Source organism: Rosa rugosa, chromosome 6 (genome assembly GCF_958449725.1).
Source record: "Rosa rugosa chromosome 6, drRosRugo1.1, whole genome shotgun sequence".
Taxonomy (NCBI): domain Eukaryota; kingdom Viridiplantae; phylum Streptophyta; class Magnoliopsida; order Rosales; family Rosaceae; genus Rosa; species Rosa rugosa.
In genome coordinates, this window is record NC_084825.1 from 20,660,027 (window position 1) to 20,685,210 (window position 25,184).

General features: G+C 41.7%; 47 non-coding genes across 47 annotated transcripts; all 47 read left to right on the forward strand.

The window, feature by feature from the left end:
- The first annotated feature begins 268 nt into the window (after positions 1–268).
- LOC133719454 (5S ribosomal RNA) lies at positions 269–387 on the forward strand. Its single transcript, XR_009851170.1, has one exon. It is a non-coding gene; the product is annotated as a 5S ribosomal RNA (ribosomal RNA).
- A 416-nt stretch (positions 388–803) lies between these two features.
- Positions 804–922, forward strand: LOC133719455 (5S ribosomal RNA). Its single transcript, XR_009851171.1, has one exon. It is a non-coding gene; the product is annotated as a 5S ribosomal RNA (ribosomal RNA).
- Positions 923–1,338: 416 nt separating this feature from the next.
- On the forward strand, positions 1,339–1,457 carry LOC133719457 (5S ribosomal RNA). The gene has a single exon (XR_009851173.1). It is a non-coding gene; the product is annotated as a 5S ribosomal RNA (ribosomal RNA).
- A 416-nt stretch (positions 1,458–1,873) lies between these two features.
- LOC133719458 (5S ribosomal RNA) lies at positions 1,874–1,992 on the forward strand. Its single transcript, XR_009851174.1, has one exon. It is a non-coding gene; the product is annotated as a 5S ribosomal RNA (ribosomal RNA).
- Positions 1,993–2,408: 416 nt separating this feature from the next.
- Positions 2,409–2,527, forward strand: LOC133719459 (5S ribosomal RNA). Its single transcript, XR_009851175.1, has one exon. It is a non-coding gene; the product is annotated as a 5S ribosomal RNA (ribosomal RNA).
- Positions 2,528–2,943: 416 nt separating this feature from the next.
- On the forward strand, positions 2,944–3,062 carry LOC133719460 (5S ribosomal RNA). Its single transcript, XR_009851176.1, has one exon. It is a non-coding gene; the product is annotated as a 5S ribosomal RNA (ribosomal RNA).
- Positions 3,063–3,477: 415 nt separating this feature from the next.
- LOC133719034 (5S ribosomal RNA) lies at positions 3,478–3,596 on the forward strand. The gene has a single exon (XR_009850767.1). It is a non-coding gene; the product is annotated as a 5S ribosomal RNA (ribosomal RNA).
- Positions 3,597–4,012: 416 nt separating this feature from the next.
- Positions 4,013–4,131, forward strand: LOC133719461 (5S ribosomal RNA). Its single transcript, XR_009851177.1, has one exon. It is a non-coding gene; the product is annotated as a 5S ribosomal RNA (ribosomal RNA).
- A 415-nt stretch (positions 4,132–4,546) lies between these two features.
- Positions 4,547–4,665, forward strand: LOC133719463 (5S ribosomal RNA). Its single transcript, XR_009851179.1, has one exon. It is a non-coding gene; the product is annotated as a 5S ribosomal RNA (ribosomal RNA).
- Positions 4,666–5,080: 415 nt separating this feature from the next.
- LOC133719464 (5S ribosomal RNA) lies at positions 5,081–5,199 on the forward strand. The gene has a single exon (XR_009851180.1). It is a non-coding gene; the product is annotated as a 5S ribosomal RNA (ribosomal RNA).
- A 419-nt stretch (positions 5,200–5,618) lies between these two features.
- On the forward strand, positions 5,619–5,737 carry LOC133719010 (5S ribosomal RNA). The gene has a single exon (XR_009850745.1). It is a non-coding gene; the product is annotated as a 5S ribosomal RNA (ribosomal RNA).
- A 415-nt stretch (positions 5,738–6,152) lies between these two features.
- On the forward strand, positions 6,153–6,271 carry LOC133719597 (5S ribosomal RNA). Its single transcript, XR_009851321.1, has one exon. It is a non-coding gene; the product is annotated as a 5S ribosomal RNA (ribosomal RNA).
- A 416-nt stretch (positions 6,272–6,687) lies between these two features.
- Positions 6,688–6,806, forward strand: LOC133719465 (5S ribosomal RNA). Its single transcript, XR_009851181.1, has one exon. It is a non-coding gene; the product is annotated as a 5S ribosomal RNA (ribosomal RNA).
- Positions 6,807–7,220: 414 nt separating this feature from the next.
- On the forward strand, positions 7,221–7,339 carry LOC133719466 (5S ribosomal RNA). The gene has a single exon (XR_009851182.1). It is a non-coding gene; the product is annotated as a 5S ribosomal RNA (ribosomal RNA).
- A 414-nt stretch (positions 7,340–7,753) lies between these two features.
- Positions 7,754–7,872, forward strand: LOC133719467 (5S ribosomal RNA). The gene has a single exon (XR_009851183.1). It is a non-coding gene; the product is annotated as a 5S ribosomal RNA (ribosomal RNA).
- A 418-nt stretch (positions 7,873–8,290) lies between these two features.
- Positions 8,291–8,409, forward strand: LOC133719470 (5S ribosomal RNA). Its single transcript, XR_009851185.1, has one exon. It is a non-coding gene; the product is annotated as a 5S ribosomal RNA (ribosomal RNA).
- Positions 8,410–8,827: 418 nt separating this feature from the next.
- On the forward strand, positions 8,828–8,946 carry LOC133719012 (5S ribosomal RNA). The gene has a single exon (XR_009850746.1). It is a non-coding gene; the product is annotated as a 5S ribosomal RNA (ribosomal RNA).
- A 415-nt stretch (positions 8,947–9,361) lies between these two features.
- Positions 9,362–9,480, forward strand: LOC133719471 (5S ribosomal RNA). Its single transcript, XR_009851186.1, has one exon. It is a non-coding gene; the product is annotated as a 5S ribosomal RNA (ribosomal RNA).
- Positions 9,481–9,896: 416 nt separating this feature from the next.
- LOC133719472 (5S ribosomal RNA) lies at positions 9,897–10,015 on the forward strand. Its single transcript, XR_009851187.1, has one exon. It is a non-coding gene; the product is annotated as a 5S ribosomal RNA (ribosomal RNA).
- Positions 10,016–10,434: 419 nt separating this feature from the next.
- Positions 10,435–10,553, forward strand: LOC133719473 (5S ribosomal RNA). Its single transcript, XR_009851189.1, has one exon. It is a non-coding gene; the product is annotated as a 5S ribosomal RNA (ribosomal RNA).
- Positions 10,554–10,968: 415 nt separating this feature from the next.
- LOC133719474 (5S ribosomal RNA) lies at positions 10,969–11,087 on the forward strand. Its single transcript, XR_009851190.1, has one exon. It is a non-coding gene; the product is annotated as a 5S ribosomal RNA (ribosomal RNA).
- Positions 11,088–11,503: 416 nt separating this feature from the next.
- LOC133719598 (5S ribosomal RNA) lies at positions 11,504–11,622 on the forward strand. Its single transcript, XR_009851322.1, has one exon. It is a non-coding gene; the product is annotated as a 5S ribosomal RNA (ribosomal RNA).
- Positions 11,623–12,038: 416 nt separating this feature from the next.
- On the forward strand, positions 12,039–12,157 carry LOC133719475 (5S ribosomal RNA). The gene has a single exon (XR_009851191.1). It is a non-coding gene; the product is annotated as a 5S ribosomal RNA (ribosomal RNA).
- A 418-nt stretch (positions 12,158–12,575) lies between these two features.
- On the forward strand, positions 12,576–12,694 carry LOC133719476 (5S ribosomal RNA). Its single transcript, XR_009851192.1, has one exon. It is a non-coding gene; the product is annotated as a 5S ribosomal RNA (ribosomal RNA).
- Positions 12,695–13,112: 418 nt separating this feature from the next.
- Positions 13,113–13,231, forward strand: LOC133719477 (5S ribosomal RNA). The gene has a single exon (XR_009851193.1). It is a non-coding gene; the product is annotated as a 5S ribosomal RNA (ribosomal RNA).
- Positions 13,232–13,649: 418 nt separating this feature from the next.
- LOC133719599 (5S ribosomal RNA) lies at positions 13,650–13,768 on the forward strand. Its single transcript, XR_009851323.1, has one exon. It is a non-coding gene; the product is annotated as a 5S ribosomal RNA (ribosomal RNA).
- A 416-nt stretch (positions 13,769–14,184) lies between these two features.
- LOC133719478 (5S ribosomal RNA) lies at positions 14,185–14,303 on the forward strand. The gene has a single exon (XR_009851194.1). It is a non-coding gene; the product is annotated as a 5S ribosomal RNA (ribosomal RNA).
- Positions 14,304–14,718: 415 nt separating this feature from the next.
- On the forward strand, positions 14,719–14,837 carry LOC133719480 (5S ribosomal RNA). The gene has a single exon (XR_009851195.1). It is a non-coding gene; the product is annotated as a 5S ribosomal RNA (ribosomal RNA).
- Positions 14,838–15,254: 417 nt separating this feature from the next.
- On the forward strand, positions 15,255–15,373 carry LOC133719600 (5S ribosomal RNA). Its single transcript, XR_009851324.1, has one exon. It is a non-coding gene; the product is annotated as a 5S ribosomal RNA (ribosomal RNA).
- Positions 15,374–15,788: 415 nt separating this feature from the next.
- LOC133719482 (5S ribosomal RNA) lies at positions 15,789–15,907 on the forward strand. Its single transcript, XR_009851197.1, has one exon. It is a non-coding gene; the product is annotated as a 5S ribosomal RNA (ribosomal RNA).
- Positions 15,908–16,323: 416 nt separating this feature from the next.
- LOC133719601 (5S ribosomal RNA) lies at positions 16,324–16,442 on the forward strand. The gene has a single exon (XR_009851325.1). It is a non-coding gene; the product is annotated as a 5S ribosomal RNA (ribosomal RNA).
- Positions 16,443–16,857: 415 nt separating this feature from the next.
- Positions 16,858–16,976, forward strand: LOC133719483 (5S ribosomal RNA). The gene has a single exon (XR_009851198.1). It is a non-coding gene; the product is annotated as a 5S ribosomal RNA (ribosomal RNA).
- A 416-nt stretch (positions 16,977–17,392) lies between these two features.
- Positions 17,393–17,511, forward strand: LOC133719602 (5S ribosomal RNA). Its single transcript, XR_009851327.1, has one exon. It is a non-coding gene; the product is annotated as a 5S ribosomal RNA (ribosomal RNA).
- A 415-nt stretch (positions 17,512–17,926) lies between these two features.
- Positions 17,927–18,045, forward strand: LOC133719484 (5S ribosomal RNA). Its single transcript, XR_009851199.1, has one exon. It is a non-coding gene; the product is annotated as a 5S ribosomal RNA (ribosomal RNA).
- Positions 18,046–18,460: 415 nt separating this feature from the next.
- Positions 18,461–18,579, forward strand: LOC133719485 (5S ribosomal RNA). Its single transcript, XR_009851200.1, has one exon. It is a non-coding gene; the product is annotated as a 5S ribosomal RNA (ribosomal RNA).
- Positions 18,580–18,996: 417 nt separating this feature from the next.
- On the forward strand, positions 18,997–19,115 carry LOC133719603 (5S ribosomal RNA). Its single transcript, XR_009851328.1, has one exon. It is a non-coding gene; the product is annotated as a 5S ribosomal RNA (ribosomal RNA).
- A 415-nt stretch (positions 19,116–19,530) lies between these two features.
- Positions 19,531–19,649, forward strand: LOC133719486 (5S ribosomal RNA). Its single transcript, XR_009851201.1, has one exon. It is a non-coding gene; the product is annotated as a 5S ribosomal RNA (ribosomal RNA).
- Positions 19,650–20,065: 416 nt separating this feature from the next.
- Positions 20,066–20,184, forward strand: LOC133719604 (5S ribosomal RNA). The gene has a single exon (XR_009851329.1). It is a non-coding gene; the product is annotated as a 5S ribosomal RNA (ribosomal RNA).
- A 416-nt stretch (positions 20,185–20,600) lies between these two features.
- Positions 20,601–20,719, forward strand: LOC133719487 (5S ribosomal RNA). The gene has a single exon (XR_009851202.1). It is a non-coding gene; the product is annotated as a 5S ribosomal RNA (ribosomal RNA).
- A 418-nt stretch (positions 20,720–21,137) lies between these two features.
- On the forward strand, positions 21,138–21,256 carry LOC133719488 (5S ribosomal RNA). Its single transcript, XR_009851203.1, has one exon. It is a non-coding gene; the product is annotated as a 5S ribosomal RNA (ribosomal RNA).
- Positions 21,257–21,674: 418 nt separating this feature from the next.
- On the forward strand, positions 21,675–21,793 carry LOC133719489 (5S ribosomal RNA). The gene has a single exon (XR_009851204.1). It is a non-coding gene; the product is annotated as a 5S ribosomal RNA (ribosomal RNA).
- A 418-nt stretch (positions 21,794–22,211) lies between these two features.
- LOC133719013 (5S ribosomal RNA) lies at positions 22,212–22,330 on the forward strand. The gene has a single exon (XR_009850747.1). It is a non-coding gene; the product is annotated as a 5S ribosomal RNA (ribosomal RNA).
- A 414-nt stretch (positions 22,331–22,744) lies between these two features.
- Positions 22,745–22,863, forward strand: LOC133719490 (5S ribosomal RNA). The gene has a single exon (XR_009851205.1). It is a non-coding gene; the product is annotated as a 5S ribosomal RNA (ribosomal RNA).
- A 418-nt stretch (positions 22,864–23,281) lies between these two features.
- LOC133719491 (5S ribosomal RNA) lies at positions 23,282–23,400 on the forward strand. Its single transcript, XR_009851206.1, has one exon. It is a non-coding gene; the product is annotated as a 5S ribosomal RNA (ribosomal RNA).
- Positions 23,401–23,818: 418 nt separating this feature from the next.
- On the forward strand, positions 23,819–23,937 carry LOC133719493 (5S ribosomal RNA). Its single transcript, XR_009851208.1, has one exon. It is a non-coding gene; the product is annotated as a 5S ribosomal RNA (ribosomal RNA).
- A 418-nt stretch (positions 23,938–24,355) lies between these two features.
- LOC133719014 (5S ribosomal RNA) lies at positions 24,356–24,474 on the forward strand. Its single transcript, XR_009850748.1, has one exon. It is a non-coding gene; the product is annotated as a 5S ribosomal RNA (ribosomal RNA).
- Positions 24,475–24,888: 414 nt separating this feature from the next.
- On the forward strand, positions 24,889–25,007 carry LOC133719494 (5S ribosomal RNA). The gene has a single exon (XR_009851209.1). It is a non-coding gene; the product is annotated as a 5S ribosomal RNA (ribosomal RNA).
- Positions 25,008–25,184: the final 177 nt, after the last annotated feature.

The following is a 25,184-nucleotide window of genomic DNA, read 5'->3' on the forward strand; positions in this document are numbered from 1 at the left end:
AAGACGCAAAAGATTGGCCTTGGGCCTTGGGGCTCTTGGGCTTTGTTTGATCGAGGAGTTGTTTTTGCTAGATTTTTTATTCATTTATTTTGTTTTAAATTTTTATATTTATTTTCATTTTCTAACAGCAATAAAAGTGTATCCCGGCGGAGAGGTGGTGCGGTTGAGACGCCAACTAAAAACTTTCATAAGCTTGGGGTAATGTATGGAAGCACTTTAGGGAGCTGAGCGAAGGGAGTTTATATAGATTGATTCCGCATACACTAACGGGTGCGATCATACCAGCAATAATGCACCGGATCCCATCAGAACTCCGAAGTTAAGCTTGCTTGGGCGAGAGCAGTACTAGGATGGGTGACCTCCTGGGAAGTCCTCGTGTTGCACCCCTCTTTTTATGTTTTTTTTTTTTTTTGTTTCGGTTCATTAAGTTGCTTTTTTGATTTCGGCTACTTTGTCCATGTACTAATTCAATCCAACTCTTCGAAGGCTTGTGAGATTGAAGGAAAGCTCACCGGCCGCGGTGATTAGATATGTTAAGACGCAAAAGATTGGCCTTGGGCCTTGGGGCTCTTGGGCTTTGTTTGATCGAGGAGTTGTTTTTGCTAGATTTTTTATTCATTTATTTTGTTTTAAATTTTTATATTTATTTTCATTTTCTAACAGCAATAAAAGTGTATCCCGGCGGAGAGGTGGTGCGGTTGAGACGCCAACTAAAAACTTTCATAAGCTTGGGGTAATGTATGGAAGCACTTTAGGGAGCTGAGCGAAGGGAGTTTATATAGATTGATTCCGCATACACTAACGGGTGCGATCATACCAGCAATAATGCACCGGATCCCATCAGAACTCCGAAGTTAAGCTTGCTTGGGCGAGAGCAGTACTAGGATGGGTGACCTCCTGGGAAGTCCTCGTGTTGCACCCCTCTTTTTATGTTTTTTTTTTTTTTTGTTTCGGTTCATTAAGTTGCTTTTTTGATTTCGGCTACTTTGTCCATGTACTAATTCAATCCAACTCTTCGAAGGCTTGTGAGATTGAAGGAAAGCTCACCGGCCGCGGAGATTAGATATGTTAAGACGCAAAAGATTGGCCTTGGGCCTTGGGGCTCTTGGGCTTTGTTTGATCGAGGAGTTGTTTTTGCTAGATTTTTTATTCATTTATTTTGTTTTAAATTTTTATATTTATTTTCATTTTCTAACAGCAATAAAAGTGTATCCCGGCGGAGAGGTGGTGCGGTTGAGACGCCAACTAAAAACTTTCATAAGCTTGGGGTAATGTATGGAAGCACTTTAGGGAGCTGAGCGAAGGGAGTTTATATAGATTGATTCCGCATACACTAACGGGTGCGATCATACCAGCAATAATGCACCGGATCCCATCAGAACTCCGAAGTTAAGCTTGCTTGGGCGAGAGCAGTACTAGGATGGGTGACCTCCTGGGAAGTCCTCGTGTTGCACCCCTCTTTTTATGTTTTTTTTTTTTTTTGTTTCGGTTCATTAAGTTGCTTTTTTGATTTCGGCTACTTTGTCCATGTACTAATTCAATCCAACTCTTCAAAGGCTTGTGAGATTGAAGGAAAGCTCACCGGCCGCGGAGATTAGATATGTTAAGACGCAAAAGATTGGCCTTGGGCCTTGGGGCTCTTGGGCTTTGTTTGATCGAGGAGTTGTTTTTGCTAGATTTTTTATTCATTTATTTTGTTTTAAATTTTTATATTTATTTTCATTTTCTAACAGCAATAAAAGTGTATCCCGGCGGAGAGGTGGTGCGGTTGAGACGCCAACTAAAAACTTTCATAAGCTTGGGGTAATGTATGGAAGCACTTTAGGGAGCTGAGCGAAGGGAGTTTATATAGATTGATTCCGCATACACTAACGGGTGCGATCATACCAGCAATAATGCACCGGATCCCATCAGAACTCCGAAGTTAAGCTTGCTTGGGCGAGAGCAGTACTAGGATGGGTGACCTCCTGGGAAGTCCTCGTGTTGCACCCCTCTTTTTATGTTTTTTTTTTTTTTTGTTTCGGTTCATTAAGTTGCTTTTTTGATTTCGGCTACTTTGTCCATGTACTAATTCAATCCAACTCTTCGAAGGCTTGTGAGATTGAAGGAAAGCTCACCGGCCGCGGAGATTAGATATGTTAAGACGCAAAAGATTGGCCTTGGGCCTTGGGGCTCTTGGGCTTTGTTTGATCGAGGAGTTGTTTTTGCTAGATTTTTTATTCATTTATTTTGTTTTAAATTTTTATATTTATTTTCATTTTCTAACAGCAATAAAAGTGTATCCCGGCGGAGAGGTGGTGCGGTTGAGACGCCAACTAAAAACTTTCATAAGCTTGGGGTAATGTATGGAAGCACTTTAGGGAGCTGAGCGAAGGGAGTTTATATAGATTGATTCCGCATACACTAACGGGTGCGATCATACCAGCAATAATGCACCGGATCCCATCAGAACTCCGAAGTTAAGCTTGCTTGGGCGAGAGCAGTACTAGGATGGGTGACCTCCTGGGAAGTCCTCGTGTTGCACCCCTCTTTTTATGTTTTTTTTTTTTTTTGTTTCGGTTCATTAAGTTGCTTTTTTGATTTCGGCTACTTTGTCCATGTACTAATTCAATCCAACTCTTCGAAGGCTTGTGAGATTGAAGGAAAGCTCACCGGCCGCGGAGATTAGATATGTTAAGACGCAAAAGATTGGCCTTGGGCCTTGGGGCTCTTGGGCTTTGTTTGATCGAGGAGTTGTTTTTGCTAGATTTTTTATTCATTTATTTTGTTTTAAATTTTTATATTTATTTTCATTTTCTAACAGCAATAAAAGTGTATCCCGGCGGAGAGGTGGTGCGGTTGAGACGCCAACTAAAAACTTTCATAAGCTTGGGGTAATGTATGGAAGCACTTTAGGGAGCTGAGCGAAGGGAGTTTATATAGATTGATTCCGCATACACTAACGGGTGCGATCATACCAGCAATAATGCACCGGATCCCATCAGAACTCCGAAGTTAAGCTTGCTTGGGCGAGAGCAGTACTAGGATGGGTGACCTCCTGGGAAGTCCTCGTGTTGCACCCCTCTTTTTATGTTTTTTTTTTTTTTGTTTCGGTTCATTAAGTTGCTTTTTTGATTTCGGCTACTCTGTCCATGTACTAATTCAATCCAACTCTTCAAAGGCTTGTGAGATTGAAGGAAAGCTCACCGGCCGCGGAGATTAGATATGTTAAGACGCAAAAGATTGGCCTTGGGCCTTGGGGCTCTTGGGCTTTGTTTGATCGAGGAGTTGTTTTTGCTAGATTTTTTATTCATTTATTTTGTTTTAAATTTTTATATTTATTTTCATTTTCTAACAGCAATAAAAGTGTATCCCGGCGGAGAGGTGGTGCGGTTGAGACGCCAACTAAAAACTTTCATAAGCTTGGGGTAATGTATGGAAGCACTTTAGGGAGCTGAGCGAAGGGAGTTTATATAGATTGATTCCGCATACACTAACGGGTGCGATCATACCAGCAATAATGCACCGGATCCCATCAGAACTCCGAAGTTAAGCTTGCTTGGGCGAGAGCAGTACTAGGATTGGTGACCTCCTGGGAAGTCCTCGTGTTGCACCCCTCTTTTTATGTTTTTTTTTTTTTTTGTTTCGGTTCATTAAGTTGCTTTTTTGATTTCGGCTACTTTGTCCATGTACTAATTCAATCCAACTCTTCGAAGGCTTGTGAGATTGAAGGAAAGCTCACCGGCCGCGGAGATTAGATATGTTAAGACGCAAAAGATTGGCCTTGGGCCTTGGGGCTCTTGGGCTTTGTTTGATCGAGGAGTTGTTTTTGCTAGATTTTTTATTCATTTATTTTGTTTTAAATTTTTATATTTATTTTCATTTTCTAACAGCAATAAAAGTGTATCCCGGCGGAGAGGTGGTGCGGTTGAGACGCCAACTAAAAACTTTCATAAGCTTGGGGTAATGTATGGAAGCACTTTAGGGAGCTGAGCGAAGGGAGTTTATATAGATTGATTCCGCATACACTAACGGGTGCGATCATACCAGCAATAATGCACCGGATCCCATCAGAACTCCGAAGTTAAGCTTGCTTGGGCGAGAGCAGTACTAGGATGGGTGACCTCCTGGGAAGTCCTCGTGTTGCACCCCTCTTTTTATGTTTTTTTTTTTTTTGTTTCGGTTCATTAAGTTGCTTTTTTGATTTCGGCTACTTTGTCCATGTACTAATTCAATCCAACTCTTCGAAGGCTTGTGAGATTGAAGGAAAGCTCACCGGCCGCGGAGATTAGATATGTTAAGACGCAAAAGATTGGCCTTGGGCCTTGGGGCTCTTGGGCTTTGTTTGATCGAGGAGTTGTTTTTGCTAGATTTTTTATTCATTTATTTTGTTTTAAATTTTTATATTTATTTTCATTTTCTAACAGCAATAAAAGTGTATCCCGGCGGAGAGGTGGTGCGGTTGAGACGCCAACTAAAAACTTTCATAAGCTTGGGGTAATGTATGGAAGCACTTTAGGGAGCTGAGCGAAGGGAGTTTATATAGATTGATTCCGCATACACTAACGGGTGCGATCATACCAGCAATAATGCACCGGATCCCATCAGAACTCCGAAGTTAAGCTTGCTTGGGCGAGAGCAGTACTAGGATGGGTGACCTCCTGGGAAGTCCTCGTGTTGCACCCCTCTTTTTATGTTTTTTTTTTTTTTGTTTCGGTTCATTAAGTTGCTTTTTTGATTTCGGCTACTTTGTCCATGTACTAATTCAATCCAACTCTTCGAAGGCTTGTGAGATTGAAGGAAAGCTCACCGGCCGCGGAGATTAGATATGTTAAGACGCAAAAGATTGGCCTTGGGCCTTGGGGCTCTTGGGCTTTGTTTGATCGAGGAGTTGTTTTTGCTAGATTTTTTATTCATTTATTTTGTTTTAAATTTTTATATTTATTTTCATTTTCTAACAGCAATAAAAGTGTATCCCGGCGGAGAGGTGGTGCGGTTGAGACGCCAACTAAAAACTTTCATAAGCTTGGGGTAATGTATGGAAGCACTTTAGGGAGCTGAGCGAAGGGAGTTTATATAGATTGATTCCGCATACACTAACGGGTGCGATCATACCAGCAATAATGCACCGGATCCCATCAGAACTCCGAAGTTAAGCTTGCTTGGGCGAGAGCAGTACTAGGATGGGTGACCTCCTGGGAAGTCCTCGTGTTGCACCCCTCTTTTTATGTTTTTTTTTTTTTTTTTTGTTTCGGTTCATTAAGTTGCTTTTTTGATTTCGGCTACTTTGTCCATGTACTAATTCAATCCAACTCTTCGAAGGCTTGTGAGATTGAAGGAAAGCTCACCGGCCGCGGAGATTAGATATGTTAAGACGCAAAAGATTGGCCTTGGGCCTTGGGGCTCTTGGGCTTTGTTTGATCGAGGAGTTGTTTTTGCTAGATTTTTTATTCATTTATTTTGTTTTAAATTTTTATATTTATTTTCATTTTCTAACAGCAATAAAAGTGTATCCCGGCGGAGAGGTGGTGCGGTTGAGACGCCAACTAAAAACTTTCATAAGCTTGGGGTAATGTATGGAAGCACTTTAGGGAGCTGAGCGAAGGGAGTTTATATAGATTGATTCCGCATACACTAACGGGTGCGATCATACCAGCAATAATGCACCGGATCCCATCAGAACTCCGAAGTTAAGCTTGCTTGGGCGAGAGCAGTACTAGGATGGGTGACCTCCTGGGATGTCCTCGTGTTGCACCCCTCTTTTTATGTTTTTTTTTTTTTTGTTTCGGTTCATTAAGTTGCTTTTTTGATTTCGGCTACTTTGTCCATGTACTAATTCAATCCAACTCTTCGAAGGCTTGTGAGATTGAAGGAAAGCTGACCGGCCGCGGAGATTAGATATGTTAAGACGCAAAAGATTGGCCTTGGGCCTTGGGGCTCTTGGGCTTTGTTTGATCGAGGAGTTGTTTTTGCTAGATTTTTTATTCATTTATTTTGTTTTAAATTTTTATATTTATTTTCATTTTCTAACAGCAATAAAAGTGTATCCCGGCGGAGAGGTGGTGCGGTTGAGACGCCAACTAAAAACTTTCATAAGCTTGGGGTAATGTATGGAAGCACTTTAGGGAGCTGAGCGAAGGGAGTTTATATAGATTGATTCCGCATACACTAACGGGTGCGATCATACCTGCAATAATGCACCGGATCCCATCAGAACTCCGAAGTTAAGCTTGCTTGGGCGAGAGCAGTACTAGGATGGGTGACCTCCTGGGAAGTCCTCGTGTTGCACCCCTCTTTTTATGTTTTTTTTTTTTTTTGTTTCGGTTCATTAAGTTGCTTTTTTGATTTCGGCTACTTTGTCCATGTACTAATTCAATCCAACTCTTCGAAGGCTTGTGAGATTGAAGGAAAGCTCACCGGCCGCGGAGATTAGATATGTTAAGACGCAAAAGATTGGCCTTGGGCCTTGGGGCTCTTGGGCTTTGTTTGATCGAGGAGTTGTTTTTGCTAGATTTTTTATTCATTTATTTTGTTTTAAATTTTTATATTTATTTTCATTTTCTAACAGCAATAAAAGTGTATCCCGGCGGAGAGGTGGTGCGGTTGAGACGCCAACTAAAAACTTTCATAAGCTTGGGGTAATGTATGGAAGCACTTTAGGGAGCTGAGCGAAGGGAGTTTATATAGATTGATTCCGCATACACTAACGGGTGCGATCATACCAGCAATAATGCACCGGATCCCATCAGAACTCCGAAGTTAAGCTTGCTTGGGCGAGAGCAGTACTAGGATGGGTGACCTCCTGGGAAGTCCTCGTGTTGCACCCCTCTTTTTATGTTTTTTTTTTTTTGTTTCGGTTCATTAAGTTGCTTTTTTGATTTCGGCTACTTTGTCCATGTACTAATTCAATCCAACTCTTCGAAGGCTTGTGAGATTGAAGGAAAGCTCACCGGCCGCGGAGATTAGATATGTTAAGACGCAAAAGATTGGCCTTGGGCCTTGGGGCTCTTGGGCTTTGTTTGATCGAGGAGTTGTTTTTGCTAGATTTTTTATTCATTTATTTTGTTTTAAATTTTTATATTTATTTTCATTTTCTAACAGCAATAAAAGTGTATCCCGGCGGAGAGGTGGTGCGGTTGAGACGCCAACTAAAAACTTTCATAAGCTTGGGGTAATGTATGGAAGCACTTTAGGGAGCTGAGCGAAGGGAGTTTATATAGATTGATTCCGCATACACTAACGGGTGCGATCATACCAGCAATAATGCACCGGATCCCATCAGAACTCCGAAGTTAAGCTTGCTTGGGCGAGAGCAGTACTAGGATGGGTGACCTCCTGGGAAGTCCTCGTGTTGCACCCCTCTTTTTATGTTTTTTTTTTTTTGTTTCGGTTCATTAAGTTGCTTTTTTGATTTCGGCTACTTTGTCCATGTACTAATTCAATCCAACTCTTCGAAGGCTTGTGAGATTGAAGGAAAGCTCACCGGCCGCGGAGATTAGATATGTTAAGACGCAAAAGATTGGCCTTGGGCCTTGGGGCTCTTGGGCTTTGTTTGATCGAGGAGTTGTTTTTGCTAGATTTTTTATTCATTTATTTTGTTTTAAATTTTTATATTTATTTTCATTTTCTAACAGCAATAAAAGTGTATCCCGGCGGAGAGGTGGTGCGGTTGAGACGCCAACTAAAAACTTTCATAAGCTTGGGGTAATGTATGGAAGCACTTTAGGGAGCTGAGCGAAGGGAGTTTATATAGATTGATTCCGCATACACTAACGGGTGCGATCATACCAGCAATAATGCACCGGATCCCATCAGAACTCCGAAGTTAAGCTTGCTTGGGCGAGAGCAGTACTAGGATGGGTGACCTCCTGGGAAGTCCTCGTGTTGCACCCCTCTTTTTATGTTTTTTTTTTTTTTTTTGTTTCGGTTCATTAAGTTGCTTTTTTGATTTCGGCTACTTTGTCCATGTACTAATTCAATCCAACTCTTCGAAGGCTTGTGAGATTGAAGGAAAGCTCACCGGCCGCGGAGATTAGATATGTTAAGACGCAAAAGATTGGCCTTGGGCCTTGGGGCTCTTGGGCTTTGTTTGATCGAGGAGTTGTTTTTGCTAGATTTTTTATTCATTTATTTTGTTTTAAATTTTTATATTTATTTTCATTTTCTAACAGCAATAAAAGTGTATCCCGGCGGAGAGGTGGTGCGGTTGAGACGCCAACTAAAAACTTTCATAAGCTTGGGGTAATGTATGGAAGCACTTTAGGGAGCTGAGCGAAGGGAGTTTATATAGATTGATTCCGCATACACTAACGGGTGCGATCATACCAGCAATAATGCACCGGATCCCATCAGAACTCCGAAGTTAAGCTTGCTTGGGCGAGAGCAGTACTAGGATGGGTGACCTCCTGGGAAGTCCTCGTGTTGCACCCCTCTTTTTATGTTTTTTTTTTTTTTTTTGTTTCGGTTCATTAAGTTGCTTTTTTGATTTCGGCTACTTTGTCCATGTACTAATTCAATCCAACTCTTCGAAGGCTTGTGAGATTGAAGGAAAGCTCACCGGCCGCGGAGATTAGATATGTTAAGACGCAAAAGATTGGCCTTGGGCCTTGGGGCTCTTGGGCTTTGTTTGATCGAGGAGTTGTTTTTGCTAGATTTTTTATTCATTTATTTTGTTTTAAATTTTTATATTTATTTTCATTTTCTAACAGCAATAAAAGTGTATCCCGGCGGAGAGGTGGTGCGGTTGAGACGCCAACTAAAAACTTTCATAAGCTTGGGGTAATGTATGGAAGCACTTTAGGGAGCTGAGCGAAGGGAGTTTATATAGATTGATTCCGCATACACTAACGGGTGCGATCATACCAGCAATAATGCACCGGATCCCATCAGAACTCCGAAGTTAAGCTTGCTTGGGCGAGAGCAGTACTAGGATGGGTGACCTCCTGGGATGTCCTCGTGTTGCACCCCACTTTTTATGTTTTTTTTTTTTTTGTTTCGGTTCATTAAGTTGCTTTTTTGATTTCGGCTACTTTGTCCATGTACTAATTCAATCCAACTCTTCGAAGGCTTGTGAGATTGAAGGAAAGCTCACCGGCCGCGGAGATTAGATATGTTAAGACGCAAAAGATTGGCCTTGGGCCTTGGGGCTCTTGGGCTTTGTTTGATCGAGGAGTTGTTTTTGCTAGATTTTTTATTCATTTATTTTGTTTTAAATTTTTATATTTATTTTCATTTTCTAACAGCAATAAAAGTGTATCCCGGCGGAGAGGTGGTGCGGTTGAGACGCCAACTAAAAACTTTCATAAGCTTGGGGTAATGTATGGAAGCACTTTAGGGAGCTGAGCGAAGGGAGTTTATATAGATTGATTCCGCATACACTAACGGGTGCGATCATACCAGCAATAATGCACCGGATCCCATCAGAACTCCGAAGTTAAGCTTGCTTGGGCGAGAGCAGTACTAGGATGGGTGACCTCCTGGGAAGTCCTCGTGTTGCACCCCTCTTTTTATGTTTTTTTTTCTTTTTGTTTCGGTTCATTAAGTTGCTTTTTTGATTTCGGCTACTTTGTCCATGTACTAATTCAATCCAACTCTTCGAAGGCTTGTGAGATTGAAGGAAAGCTCACCGGCCGCGGAGATTAGATATGTTAAGACGCAAAAGATTGGCCTTGGGCCTTGGGGCTCTTGGGCTTTGTTTGATCGAGGAGTTGTTTTTGCTAGATTTTTTATTCATTTATTTTGTTTTAAATTTTTATATTTATTTTCATTTTCTAACAGCAATAAAAGTGTATCCCGGCGGAGAGGTGGTGCGGTTGAGACGCCAACTAAAAACTTTCATAAGCTTGGGGTAATGTATGGAAGCACTTTAGGGAGCTGAGCGAAGGGAGTTTATATAGATTGATTCCGCATACACTAACGGGTGCGATCATACCAGCAATAATGCACCGGATCCCATCAGAACTCCGAAGTTAAGCTTGCTTGGGCGAGAGCAGTACTAGGATGGGTGACCTCCTGGGAAGTCCTCGTGTTGCACCCCTCTTTTTATGTTTTTTTTTTTTTTTTTTGTTTCGGTTCATTAAGTTGCTTTTTTGATTTCGGCTACTTTGTCCATGTACTAATTCAATCCAACTCTTCGAAGGCTTGTGAGATTGAAGGAAAGCTCACCGGCCGCGGAGATTAGATATGTTAAGACGCAAAAGATTGGCCTTGGGCCTTGGGGCTCTTGGGCTTTGTTTGATCGAGGAGTTGTTTTTGCTAGATTTTTTATTCATTTATTTTGTTTTAAATTTTTATATTTATTTTCATTTTCTAACAGCAATAAAAGTGTATCCCGGCGGAGAGGTGGTGCGGTTGAGACGCCAACTAAAAACTTTCATAAGCTTGGGGTAATGTATGGAAGCACTTTAGGGAGCTGAGCGAAGGGAGTTTATATAGATTGATTCCGCATACACTAACGGGTGCGATCATACCAGCAATAATGCACCGGATCCCATCAGAACTCCGAAGTTAAGCTTGCTTGGGCGAGAGCAGTACTAGGATGGGTGACCTCCTGGGAAGTCCTCGTGTTGCACCCCTCTTTTTATGTTTTTTTTTTTTTTGTTTCGGTTCATTAAGTTGCTTTTTTGATTTCGGCTACTTTGTCCATGTACTAATTCAATCCAACTCTTCGAAGGCTTGTGAGATTGAAGGAAAGCTCACCGGCCGCGGAGATTAGATATGTTAAGACGCAAAAGATTGGCCTTGGGCCTTGGGGCTCTTGGGCTTTGTTTGATCGAGGAGTTGTTTTTGCTAGATTTTTTATTCATTTATTTTGTTTTAAATTTTTATATTTATTTTCATTTTCTAACAGCAATAAAAGTGTATCCCGGCGGAGAGGTGGTGCGGTTGAGACGCCAACTAAAAACTTTCATAAGCTTGGGGTAATGTATGGAAGCACTTTAGGGAGCTGAGCGAAGGGAGTTTATATAGATTGATTCCGCATACACTAACGGGTGCGATCATACCAGCAATAATGCACCGGATCCCATCAGAACTCCGAAGTTAAGCTTGCTTGGGCGAGAGCAGTACTAGGATGGGTGACCTCCTGGGAAGTCCTCGTGTTGCACCCCTCTTTTTATGTTTTTTTTTTTTTTTGTTTCGGTTCATTAAGTTGCTTTTTTGATTTCGGCTACTTTGTCCATGTACTAATTCAATCCAACTCTTCGAAGGCTTGTGAGATTGAAGGAAAGCTCACCGGCCGCGGAGATTAGATATGTTAAGACGCAAAAGATTGGCCTTGGGCCTTGGGGCTCTTGGGCTTTGTTTGATCGAGGAGTTGTTTTTGCTAGATTTTTTATTCATTTATTTTGTTTTAAATTTTTATATTTATTTTCATTTTCTAACAGCAATAAAAGTGTATCCCGGCGGAGAGGTGGTGCGGTTGAGACGCCAACTAAAAACTTTCATAAGCTTGGGGTAATGTATGGAAGCACTTTAGGGAGCTGAGCGAAGGGAGTTTATATAGATTGATTCCGCATACACTAACGGGTGCGATCATACCTGCAATAATGCACCGGATCCCATCAGAACTCCGAAGTTAAGCTTGCTTGGGCGAGAGCAGTACTAGGATGGGTGACCTCCTGGGAAGTCCTCGTGTTGCACCCCTCTTTTTATGTTTTTTTTTTTTTTTGTTTCGGTTCATTAAGTTGCTTTTTTGATTTCGGCTACTTTGTCCATGTACTAATTCAATCCAACTCTTCGAAGGCTTGTGAGATTGAAGGAAAGCTCACCGGCCGCGGAGATTAGATATGTTAAGACGCAAAAGATTGGCCTTGGGCCTTGGGGCTCTTGGGCTTTGTTTGATCGAGGAGTTGTTTTTGCTAGATTTTTTATTCATTTATTTTGTTTTAAATTTTTATATTTATTTTCATTTTCTAACAGCAATAAAAGTGTATCCCGGCGGAGAGGTGGTGCGGTTGAGACGCCAACTAAAAACTTTCATAAGCTTGGGGTAATGTATGGAAGCACTTTAGGGAGCTGAGCGAAGGGAGTTTATATAGATTGATTCCGCATACACTAACGGGTGCGATCATACCAGCAATAATGCACCGGATCCCATCAGAACTCCGAAGTTAAGCTTGCTTGGGCGAGAGCAGTACTAGGATGGGTGACCTCCTGGGAAGTCCTCGTGTTGCACCCCTCTTTTTATGTTTTTTTTTTTTTTTTTGTTTCGGTTCATTAAGTTGCTTTTTTGATTTCGGCTACTTTGTCCATGTACTAATTCAATCCAACTCTTCGAAGGCTTGTGAGATTGAAGGAAAGCTCACCGGCCGCGGAGATTAGATATGTTAAGACGCAAAAGATTGGCCTTGGGCCTTGGGGCTCTTGGGCTTTGTTTGATCGAGGAGTTGTTTTTGCTAGATTTTTTATTCATTTATTTTGTTTTAAATTTTTATATTTATTTTCATTTTCTAACAGCAATAAAAGTGTATCCCGGCGGAGAGGTGGTGCGGTTGAGACGCCAACTAAAAACTTTCATAAGCTTGGGGTAATGTATGGAAGCACTTTAGGGAGCTGAGCGAAGGGAGTTTATATAGATTGATTCCGCATACACTAACGGGTGCGATCATACCAGCAATAATGCACCGGATCCCATCAGAACTCCGAAGTTAAGCTTGCTTGGGCGAGAGCAGTACTAGGATGGGTGACCTCCTGGGAAGTCCTCGTGTTGCACCCCTCTTTTTATGTTTTTTTTTTTTTTTTTGTTTCGGTTCATTAAGTTGCTTTTTTGATTTCGGCTACTTTGTCCATGTACTAATTCAATCCAACTCTTCGAAGGCTTGTGAGATTGAAGGAAAGCTCACCGGCCGCGGAGATTAGATATGTTAAGACGCAAAAGATTGGCCTTGGGCCTTGGGGCTCTTGGGCTTTGTTTGATCGAGGAGTTGTTTTTGCTAGATTTTTTATTCATTTATTTTGTTTTAAATTTTTATATTTATTTTCATTTTCTAACAGCAATAAAAGTGTATCCCGGCGGAGAGGTGGTGCGGTTGAGACGCCAACTAAAAACTTTCATAAGCTTGGGGTAATGTATGGAAGCACTTTAGGGAGCTGAGCGAAGGGAGTTTATATAGATTGATTCCGCATACACTAACGGGTGCGATCATACCAGCAATAATGCACCGGATCCCATCAGAACTCCGAAGTTAAGCTTGCTTGGGCGAGAGCAGTACTAGGATGGGTGACCTCCTGGGAAGTCCTCGTGTTGCACCCCTCTTTTTATGTTTTTTTTTTTTTTTTTGTTTCGGTTCATTAAGTTGCTTTTTTGATTTCGGCCACTTTGTCCATGTACTAATTCAATCCAACTCTTCGAAGGCTTGTGAGATTGAAGGAAAGCTCACCGGCCGCGGAGATTAGATATGTTAAGACGCAAAAGATTGGCCTTGGGCCTTGGGGCTCTTGGGCTTTGTTTGATCGAGGAGTTGTTTTTGCTAGATTTTTTATTCATTTATTTTGTTTTAAATTTTTATATTTATTTTCATTTTCTAACAGCAATAAAAGTGTATCCCGGCGGAGAGGTGGTGCGGTTGAGACGCCAACTAAAAACTTTCATAAGCTTGGGGTAATGTATGGAAGCACTTTAGGGAGCTGAGCGAAGGGAGTTTATATAGATTGATTCCGCATACACTAACGGGTGCGATCATACCTGCAATAATGCACCGGATCCCATCAGAACTCCGAAGTTAAGCTTGCTTGGGCGAGAGCAGTACTAGGATGGGTGACCTCCTGGGAAGTCCTCGTGTTGCACCCCTCTTTTTATGTTTTTTTTTTTTTTTGTTTCGGTTCATTAAGTTGCTTTTTTGATTTCGGCTACTTTGTCCATGTACTAATTCAATCCAACTCTTCGAAGGCTTGTGAGATTGAAGGAAAGCTCACCGGCCGCGGAGATTAGATATGTTAAGACGCAAAAGATTGGCCTTGGGCCTTGGGGCTCTTGGGCTTTGTTTGATCGAGGAGTTGTTTTTGCTAGATTTTTTATTCATTTATTTTGTTTTAAATTTTTATATTTATTTTCATTTTCTAACAGCAATAAAAGTGTATCCCGGCGGAGAGGTGGTGTGGTTGAGACGCCAACTAAAAACTTTCATAAGCTTGGGGTAATGTATGGAAGCACTTTAGGGAGCTGAGCGAAGGGAGTTTATATAGATTGATTCCGCATACACTAACGGGTGCGATCATACCAGCAATAATGCACCGGATCCCATCAGAACTCCGAAGTTAAGCTTGCTTGGGCGAGAGCAGTACTAGGATGGGTGACCTCCTGGGAAGTCCTCGTGTTGCACCCCTCTTTTTATGTTTTTTTTTTTTTTGTTTCGGTTCATTAAGTTGCTTTTTTGATTTCGGCTACTTTGTCCATGTACTAATTCAATCCAACTCTTCGAAGGCTTGTGAGATTGAAGGAAAGCTCACCGGCCGCGGAGATTAGATATGTTAAGACGCAAAAGATTGGCCTTGGGCCTTGGGGCTCTTGGGCTTTGTTTGATCGAGGAGTTGTTTTTGCTAGATTTTTTATTCATTTATTTTGTTTTAAATTTTTATATTTATTTTCATTTTCTAACAGCAATAAAAGTGTATCCCGGCGGAGAGGTGGTGCGGTTGAGACGCCAACTAAAAACTTTCATAAGCTTGGGGTAATGTATGGAAGCACTTTAGGGAGCTGAGCGAAGGGAGTTTATATAGATTGATTCCGCATACACTAACGGGTGCGATCATACCAGCAATAATGCACCGGATCCCATCAGAACTCCGAAGTTAAGCTTGCTTGGGCGAGAGCAGTACTAGGATGGGTGACCTCCTGGGAAGTCCTCGTGTTGCACCCCTCTTTTTATGTTTTTTTTTTTTTTTTGTTTCGGTTCATTAAGTTGCTTTTTTGATTTCGGCTACTTTGTCCATGTGCTAATTCAATCCAACTCTTCGAAGGCTTGTGAGATTGAAGGAAAGCTCACCGGCCGCGGAGATTAGATATGTTAAGACGCAAAAGATTGGCCTTGGGCCTTGGGGCTCTTGGGCTTTGTTTGATCGAGGAGTTGTTTTTGCTAGATTTTTTATTCATTTATTTTGTTTTAAATTTTTATATTTATTTTCATTTTCTAACAGCAATAAAAGTGTATCCCGGCGGAGAGGTGGTGCGGTTGAGACGCCAACTAAAAACTTTCATAAGCTTGGGGTAATGTATGGAAGCACTTTAGGGAGCTGAGCGAAGGGAGTTTATATAGATTGATTCCGCATACACTAACGGGTGCGATCATACCTGCAATAATGCACCGGATCCCATCAGAACTCCGAAGTTAAGCTTGCTTGGGCGAGAGCAGTACTAGGATGGGTGACCTCCTGGGAAGTCCTCGTGTTGCACCCCTCTTTTTATGTTTTTTTTTTTTTTGTTTCGGTTCATTAAGTTGCTTTTTTGATTTCGGCTACTTTGTCCATGTACTAATTCAATCCAACTCTTCGAAGGCTTGTGAGATTGAAGGAAAGCTCACCGGCCGCGGAGATTAGATATGTTAAGACGCAAAAGATTGGCCTTGGGCCTTGGGGCTCTTGGGCTTTGTTTGATCGAGGAGTTGTTTTTGCTAGATTTTTTATTCATTTATTTTGTTTTAAATTTTTATATTTATTTTCATTTTCTAACAGCAATAAAAGTGTATCCCGGCGGAGAGGTGGTGCGGTTGAGACGCCAACTAAAAACTTTCATAAGCTTGGGGTAATGTATGGAAGCACTTTAGGGAGCTGAGCGAAGGGAGTTTATATAGATTGATTCCGCATACACTAACGGGTGCGATCATACCAGCAATAATGCACCGGATCCCATCAGAACTCCGAAGTTAAGCTTGCTTGGGCGAGAGCAGTACTAGGATGGGTGACCTCCTGGGAAGTCCTCGTGTTGCACCCCTCTTTTTATGTTTTTTTTTTTTTTTGTTTCGGTTCATTAAGTTGCTTTTTTGATTTCGGCTACTTTGTCCATGTGCTAATTCAATCCAACTCTTCGAAGGCTTGTGAGATTGAAGGAAAGCTCACCGGCCGCGGAGATTAGATATGTTAAGACGCAAAAGATTGGCCTTGGGCCTTGGGGCTCTTGGGCTTTGTTTGATCGAGGAGTTGTTTTTGCTAGATTTTTTATTCATTTATTTTGTTTTAAATTTTTATATTTATTTTCATTTTCTAACAGCAATAAAAGTGTATCCCGGCGGAGAGGTGGTGCGGTTGAGACGCCAACTAAAAACTTTCATAAGCTTGGGGTAATGTATGGAAGCACTTTAGGGAGCTGAGCGAAGGGAGTTTATATAGATTGATTCCGCATACACTAACGGGTGCGATCATACCTGCAATAATGCACCGGATCCCATCAGAACTCCGAAGTTAAGCTTGCTTGGGCGAGAGCAGTACTAGGATGGGTGACCTCCTGGGAAGTCCTCGTGTTGCACCCCTCTTTTTATGTTTTTTTTTTTTTTGTTTCGGTTCATTAAGTTGCTTTTTTGATTTCGGCTACTTTGTCCATGTACTAATTCAATCCAACTCTTCGAAGGCTTGTGAGATTGAAGGAAAGCTCACCGGCCGCGGAGATTAGATATGTTAAGACGCAAAAGATTGGCCTTGGGCCTTGGGGCTCTTGGGCTTTGTTTGATCGAGGAGTTGTTTTTGCTAGATTTTTTATTCATTTATTTTGTTTTAAATTTTTATATTTATTTTCATTTTCTAACAGCAATAAAAGTGTATCCCGGCGGAGAGGTGGTGCGGTTGAGACGCCAACTAAAAACTTTCATAAGCTTGGGGTAATGTATGGAAGCACTTTAGGGAGCTGAGCGAAGGGAGTTTATATAGATTGATTCCGCATACACTAACGGGTGCGATCATACCAGCAATAATGCACCGGATCCCATCAGAACTCCGAAGTTAAGCTTGCTTGGGCGAGAGCAGTACTAGGATGGGTGACCTCCTGGGAAGTCCTCGTGTTGCACCCCTCTTTTTATGTTTTTTTTTTTTTTTGTTTCGGTTCATTAAGTTGCTTTTTTGATTTCGGCTACTTTGTCCATGTGCTAATTCAATCCAACTCTTCGAAGGCTTGTGAGATTGAAGGAAAGCTCACCGGCCGCGGAGATTAGATATGTTAAGACGCAAAAGATTGGCCTTGGGCCTTGGGGCTCTTGGGCTTTGTTTGATCGAGGAGTTGTTTTTGCTAGATTTTTTATTCATTTATTTTGTTTTAAATTTTTATATTTATTTTCATTTTCTAACAGCAATAAAAGTGTATCCCGGCGGAGAGGTGGTGCGGTTGAGACGCCAACTAAAAACTTTCATAAGCTTGGGGTAATGTATGGAAGCACTTTAGGGAGCTGAGCGAAGGGAGTTTATATAGATTGATTCCGCATACACTAACGGGTGCGATCATACCTGCAATAATGCACCGGATCCCATCAGAACTCCGAAGTTAAGCTTGCTTGGGCGAGAGCAGTACTAGGATGGGTGACCTCCTGGGAAGTCCTCGTGTTGCACCCCTCTTTTTATGTTTTTTTTTTTTTTGTTTCGGTTCATTAAGTTGCTTTTTTGATTTCGGCTACTTTGTCCATGTACTAATTCAATCCAACTCTTCGAAGGCTTGTGAGATTGAAGGAAAGCTCACCGGCCGCGGAGATTAGATATGTTAAGACGCAAAAGATTGGCCTTGGGCCTTGGGGCTCTTGGGCTTTGTTTGATCGAGGAGTTGTTTTTGCTAGATTTTTTATTCATTTATTTTGTTTTAAATTTTTATATTTATTTTCATTTTCTAACAGCAATAAAAGTGTATCCCGGCGGAGAGGTGGTGCGGTTGAGACGCCAACTAAAAACTTTCATAAGCTTGGGGTAATGTATGGAAGCACTTTAGGGAGCTGAGCGAAGGGAGTTTATATAGATTGATTCCGCATACACTAACGGGTGCGATCATACCAGCAATAATGCACCGGATCCCATCAGAACTCCGAAGTTAAGCTTGCTTGGGCGAGAGCAGTACTAGGATGGGTGACCTCCTGGGAAGTCCTCGTGTTGCACCCCTCTTTTTATGTTTTTTTTTTTTTTGTTTCGGTTCATTAAGTTGCTTTTTTGATTTCGGCTACTTTGTCCATGTACTAATTCAATCCAACTCTTCGAAGGCTTGTGAGATTGAAGGAAAGCTCACCGGCCGCGGAGATTAGATATGTTAAGACGCAAAAGATTGGCCTTGGGCCTTGGGGCTCTTGGGCTTTGTTTGATCGAGGAGTTGTTTTTGCTAGATTTTTTATTCATTTATTTTGTTTTAAATTTTTATATTTATTTTCATTTTCTAACAGCAATAAAAGTGTATCCCGGCGGAGAGGTGGTGCGGTTGAGACGCCAACTAAAAACTTTCATAAGCTTGGGGTAATGTATGGAAGCACTTTAGGGAGCTGAGCGAAGGGAGTTTATATAGATTGATTCCGCATACACTAACGGGTGCGATCATACCAGCAATAATGCACCGGATCCCATCAGAACTCCGAAGTTAAGCTTGCTTGGGCGAGAGCAGTACTAGGATGGGTGACCTCCTGGGAAGTCCTCGTGTTGCACCCCTCTTTTTATGTTTTTTTTTTTTTTTTGTTTCGGTTCATTAAGTTGCTTTTTTGATTTCGGCTACTTTGTCCATGTGCTAATTCAATCCAACTCTTCGAAGGCTTGTGAGATTGAAGGAAAGCTCACCGGCCGCGGAGATTAGATATGTTAAGACGCAAAAGATTGGCCTTGGGCCTTGGGGCTCTTGGGCTTTGTTTGATCGAGGAGTTGTTTTTGCTAGATTTTTTATTCATTTATTTTGTTTTAAATTTTTATATTTATTTTCATTTTCTAACAGCAATAAAAGTGTATCCCGGCGGAGAGGTGGTGCGGTTGAGACGCCAACTAAAAACTTTCATAAGCTTGGGGTAATGTATGGAAGCACTTTAGGGAGCTGAGCGAAGGGAGTTTATATAGATTGATTCCGCATACACTAACGGGTGCGATCATACCTGCAATAATGCACCGGATCCCATCAGAACTCCGAAGTTAAGCTTGCTTGGGCGAGAGCAGTACTAGGATGGGTGACCTCCTGGGAAGTCCTCGTGTTGCACCCCTCTTTTTATGTTTTTTTTTTTTTTGTTTCGGTTCATTAAGTTGCTTTTTTGATTTCGGCTACTTTGTCCATGTACTAATTCAATCCAACTCTTCGAAGGCTTGTGAGATTGAAGGAAAGCTCACCGGCCGCGGAGATTAGATATGTTAAGACGCAAAAGATTGGCCTTGGGCCTTGGGGCTCTTGGGCTTTGTTTGATCGAGGAGTTGTTTTTGCTAGATTTTTTATTCATTTATTTTGTTTTAAATTTTTATATTTATTTTCATTTTCTAACAGCAATAAAAGTGTATCCCGGCGGAGAGGTGGTGCGGTTGAGACGCCAACTAAAAACTTTCATAAGCTTGGGGTAATGTATGGAAGCACTTTAGGGAGCTGAGCGAAGGGAGTTTATATAGATTGATTCCGCATACACTAACGGGTGCGATCATACCAGCAATAATGCACCGGATCCCATCAGAACTCCGAAGTTAAGCTTGCTTGGGCGAGAGCAGTACTAGGATGGGTGACCTCCTGGGAAGTCCTCGTGTTGCACCCCTCTTTTTATGTTTTTTTTTTTTTTTGTTTCGGTTCATTAAGTTGCTTTTTTGATTTCGGCTACTTTGTCCATGTGCTAATTCAATCCAACTCTTCGAAGGCTTGTGAGATTGAAGGAAAGCTCACCGGCCGCGGAGATTAGATATGTTAAGACGCAAAAGATTGGCCTTGGGCCTTGGGGCTCTTGGGCTTTGTTTGATCGAGGAGTTGTTTTTGCTAGATTTTTTATTCATTTATTTTGTTTTAAATTTTTATATTTATTTTCATTTTCTAACAGCAATAAAAGTGTATCCCGGCGGAGAGGTGGTGCGGTTGAGACGCCAACTAAAAACTTTCATAAGCTTGGGGTAATGTATGAAAGCACTTTAGGGAGCTGAGCGAAGGGAGTTTATATAGATTGATTCCGCATACACTAACGGGTGCGATCATACCTGCAATAATGCACCGGATCCCATCAGAACTCCGAAGTTAAGCTTGCTTGGGCGAGAGCAGTACTAGGATGGGTGACCTCCTGGGAAGTCCTCGTGTTGCACCCCTCTTTTTATGTTTTTTTTTTTTTTTGTTTCGGTTCATTAAGTTGCTTTTTTGATTTCGGCTACTTTGTCCATGTACTAATTCAATCCAACTCTTCGAAGGCTTGTGAGATTGAAGGAAAGCTCACCGGCCGCGGAGATTAGATATGTTAAGACGCAAAAGATTGGCCTTGGGCCTTGGGGCTCTTGGGCTTTGTTTGATCGAGGAGTTGTTTTTGCTAGATTTTTTATTCATTTATTTTGTTTTAAATTTTTATATTTATTTTCATTTTCTAACAGCAATAAAAGTGTATCCCGGCGGAGAGGTGGTGCGGTTGAGACGCCAACTAAAAACTTTCATAAGCTTGGGGTAATGTATGGAAGCACTTTAGGGAGCTGAGCGAAGGGAGTTTATATAGATTGATTCCGCATACACTAACGGGTGCGATCATACCAGCAATAATGCACCGGATCCCATCAGAACTCCGAAGTTAAGCTTGCTTGGGCGAGAGCAGTACTAGGATGGGTGACCTCCTGGGAAGTCCTCGTGTTGCACCCCTCTTTTTATGTTTTTTTTTTTTTTTTTGTTTCGGTTCATTAAGTTGCTTTTTTGATTTCGGCTACTTTGTCCATGTACTAATTCAATCCAACTCTTCGAAGGCTTGTGAGATTGAAGGAAAGCTCACCGGCCGCGGAGATTAGATATGTTAAGACGCAAAAGATTGGCCTTGGGCCTTGGGGCTCTTGGGCTTTGTTTGATCGAGGAGTTGTTTTTGCTAGATTTTTTATTCATTTATTTTGTTTTAAATTTTTATATTTATTTTCATTTTCTAACAGCAATAAAAGTGTATCCCGGCGGAGAGGTGGTGCGGTTGAGACGCCAACTAAAAACTTTCATAAGCTTGGGGTAATGTATGGAAGCACTTTAGGGAGCTGAGCGAAGGGAGTTTATATAGATTGATTCCGCATACACTAACGGGTGCGATCATACCAGCAATAATGCACCGGATCCCATCAGAACTCCGAAGTTAAGCTTGCTTGGGCGAGAGCAGTACTAGGATGGGTGACCTCCTGGGAAGTCCTCGTGTTGCACCCCTCTTTTTATGTTTTTTTTTTTTTTTTTGTTTCGGTTCATTAAGTTGCTTTTTTGATTTCGGCTACTTTGTCCATGTACTAATTCAATCCAACTCTTCGAAGGCTTGTGAGATTGAAGGAAAGCTCACCGGCCGCGGAGATTAGATATGTTAAGACGCAAAAGATTGGCCTTGGGCCTTGGGGCTCTTGGGCTTTGTTTGATCGAGGAGTTGTTTTTGCTAGATTTTTTATTCATTTATTTTGTTTTAAATTTTTATATTTATTTTCATTTTCTAACAGCAATAAAAGTGTATCCCGGCGGAGAGGTGGTGCGGTTGAGACGCCAACTAAAAACTTTCATAAGCTTGGGGTAATGTATGGAAGCACTTTAGGGAGCTGAGCGAAGGGAGTTTATATAGATTGATTCCGCATACACTAACGGGTGCGATCATACCAGCAATAATGCACCGGATCCCATCAGAACTCCGAAGTTAAGCTTGCTTGGGCGAGAGCAGTACTAGGATGGGTGACCTCCTGGGAAGTCCTCGTGTTGCACCCCTCTTTTTATGTTTTTTTTTTTTTTTTTGTTTCGGTTCATTAAGTTGCTTTTTTGATTTCGGCTACTTTGTCCATGTACTAATTCAATCCAACTCTTCGAAGGCTTGTGAGATTGAAGGAAAGCTCACCGGCCGCGGAGATTAGATATGTTAAGACGCAAAAGATTGGCCTTGGGCCTTGGGGCTCTTGGGCTTTGTTTGATCGAGGAGTTGTTTTTGCTAGATTTTTTATTCATTTATTTTGTTTTAAATTTTTATATTTATTTTCATTTTCTAACAGCAATAAAAGTGTATCCCGGCGGAGAGGTGGTGCGGTTGAGACGCCAACTAAAAACTTTCATAAGCTTGGGGTAATGTATGGAAGCACTTTAGGGAGCTGAGCGAAGGGAGTTTATATAGATTGATTCCGCATACACTAACGGGTGCGATCATACCAGCAATAATGCACCGGATCCCATCAGAACTCCGAAGTTAAGCTTGCTTGGGCGAGAGCAGTACTAGGATGGGTGACCTCCTGGGATGTCCTCGTGTTGCACCCCTCTTTTTATGTTTTTTTTTTTTTGTTTCGGTTCATTAAGTTGCTTTTTTGATTTCGGCTACTTTGTCCATGTACTAATTCAATCCAACTCTTCGAAGGCTTGTGAGATTGAAGGAAAGCTCACCGGCCGCGGAGATTAGATATGTTAAGACGCAAAAGATTGGCCTTGGGCCTTGGGGCTCTTGGGCTTTGTTTGATCGAGGAGTTGTTTTTGCTAGATTTTTTATTCATTTATTTTGTTTTAAATTTTTATATTTATTTTCATTTTCTAACAGCAATAAAAGTGTATCCCGGCGGAGAGGTGGTGCGGTTGAGACGCCAACTAAAAACTTTCATAAGCTTGGGGTAATGTATGGAAGCACTTTAGGGAGCTGAGCGAAGGGAGTTTATATAGATTGATTCCGCATACACTAACGGGTGCGATCATACCAGCAATAATGCACCGGATCCCATCAGAACTCCGAAGTTAAGCTTGCTTGGGCGAGAGCAGTACTAGGATGGGTGACCTCCTGGGAAGTCCTCGTGTTGCACCCCTCTTTTTATGTTTTTTTTTTTTTTTTTGTTTCGGTTCATTAAGTTGCTTTTTTGATTTCGGCTACTTTGTCCATGTACTAATTCAATCCAACTCTTCGAAGGCTTGTGAGATTGAAGGAAAGCTCACCGGCCGCGGAGATTAGATATGTTAAGACGCAAAAGATTGGCCTTGGGCCTTGGGGCTCTTGGGCTTTGTTTGATCGAGGAGTTGTTTTTGCTAGATTTTTTATTCATTTATTTTGTTTTAAATTTTTATATTTATTTTCATTTTCTAACAGCAATAAAAGTGTATCCCGGCGGAGAGGTGGTGCGGTTGAGACGCCAACTAAAAACTTTCATAAGCTTGGGGTAATGTATGGAAGCACTTTAGGGAGCTGAGCGAAGGGAGTTTATATAGATTGATTCCGCATACACTAACGGGTGCGATCATACCAGCAATAATGCACCGGATCCCATCAGAACTCCGAAGTTAAGCTTGCTTGGGCGAGAGCAGTACTAGGATGGGTGACCTCCTGGGAAGTCCTCGTGTTGCACCCCTCTTTTTATGTTTTTTTTTTTTTTTTTGTTTCGGTTCATTAAGTTGCTTTTTTGATTTCGGCTACTTTGTCCATGTACTAATTCAATCCAACTCTTCGAAGGCTTGTGAGATTGAAGGAAAGCTCACCGGCCGCGGAGATTAGATATGTTAAGACGCAAAAGATTGGCCTTGGGCCTTGGGGCTCTTGGGCTTTGTTTGATCGAGGAGTTGTTTTTGCTAGATTTTTTATTCATTTATTTTGTTTTAAATTTTTATATTTATTTTCATTTTCTAACAGCAATAAAAGTGTATCCCGGCGGAGAGGTGGTGCGGTTGAGACGCCAACTAAAAACTTTCATAAGCTTGGGGTAATGTATGGAAGCACTTTAGGGAGCTGAGCGAAGGGAGTTTATATAGATTGATTCCGCATACACTAACGGGTGCGATCATACCAGCAATAATGCACCGGATCCCATCAGAACTCCGAAGTTAAGCTTGCTTGGGCGAGAGCAGTACTAGGATGGGTGACCTCCTGGGAAGTCCTCGTGTTGCACCCCTCTTTTTATGTTTTTTTTTTTTTTTTTGTTTCGGTTCATTAAGTTGCTTTTTTGATTTCGGCTACTTTGTCCATGTACTAATTCAATCCAACTCTTCGAAGGCTTGTGAGATTGAAGGAAAGCTCACCGGCCGCGGAGATTAGATATGTTAAGACGCAAAAGATTGGCCTTGGGCCTTGGGGCTCTTGGGCTTTGTTTGATCGAGGAGTTGTTTTTGCTAGATTTTTTATTCATTTATTTTGTTTTAAATTTTTATATTTATTTTCATTTTCTAACAGCAATAAAAGTGTATCCCGGCGGAGAGGTGGTGCGGTTGAGACGCCAACTAAAAACTTTCATAAGCTTGGGGTAATGTATGGAAGCACTTTAGGGAGCTGAGCGAAGGGAGTTTATATAGATTGATTCCGCATACACTAACGGGTGCGATCATACCAGCAATAATGCACCGGATCCCATCAGAACTCCGAAGTTAAGCTTGCTTGGGCGAGAGCAGTACTAGGATGGGTGACCTCCTGGGATGTCCTCGTGTTGCACCCCTCTTTTTATGTTTTTTTTTTTTTGTTTCGGTTCATTAAGTTGCTTTTTTGATTTCGGCTACTTTGTCCATGTACTAATTCAATCCAACTCTTCGAAGGCTTGTGAGATTGAAGGAAAGCTCACCGGCCGCGGAGATTAGATATGTTAAGACGCAAAAGATTGGCCTTGGGCCTTGGGGCTCTTGGGCTTTGTTTGATCGAGGAGTTGTTTTTGCTAGATTTTTTATTCATTTATTTTGTTTTAAATTTTTATATTTATTTTCATTTTCTAACAGCAATAAAAGTGTATCCCGGCGGAGAGGTGGTGCGGTTGAGACGCCAACTAAAAACTTTCATAAGCTTGGGGTAATGTATGGAAGCACTTTAGGGAGCTGAGCGAAGGGAGTTTATATAGATTGATTCCGCATACACTAACGGGTGCGATCATACCAGCAATAATGCACCGGATCCCATCAGAACTCCGAAGTTAAGCTTGCTTGGGCGAGAGCAGTACTAGGATGGGTGACCTCCTGGGAAGTCCTCGTGTTGCACCCCTCTTTTTATGTTTTTTTTTTTTTTTTTGTTTCGGTTCATTAAGTTGCTTTTTTGATTTCGGCTACTTTGTCCATGTACTAATTCAATCCAACTCTTCGAAGGCTTGTGAGATTGAAGGAAAGCTCACCGGCCGCGGAGATTAGATATGTTAAGACGCAAAAGATTGGCCTTGGGCCT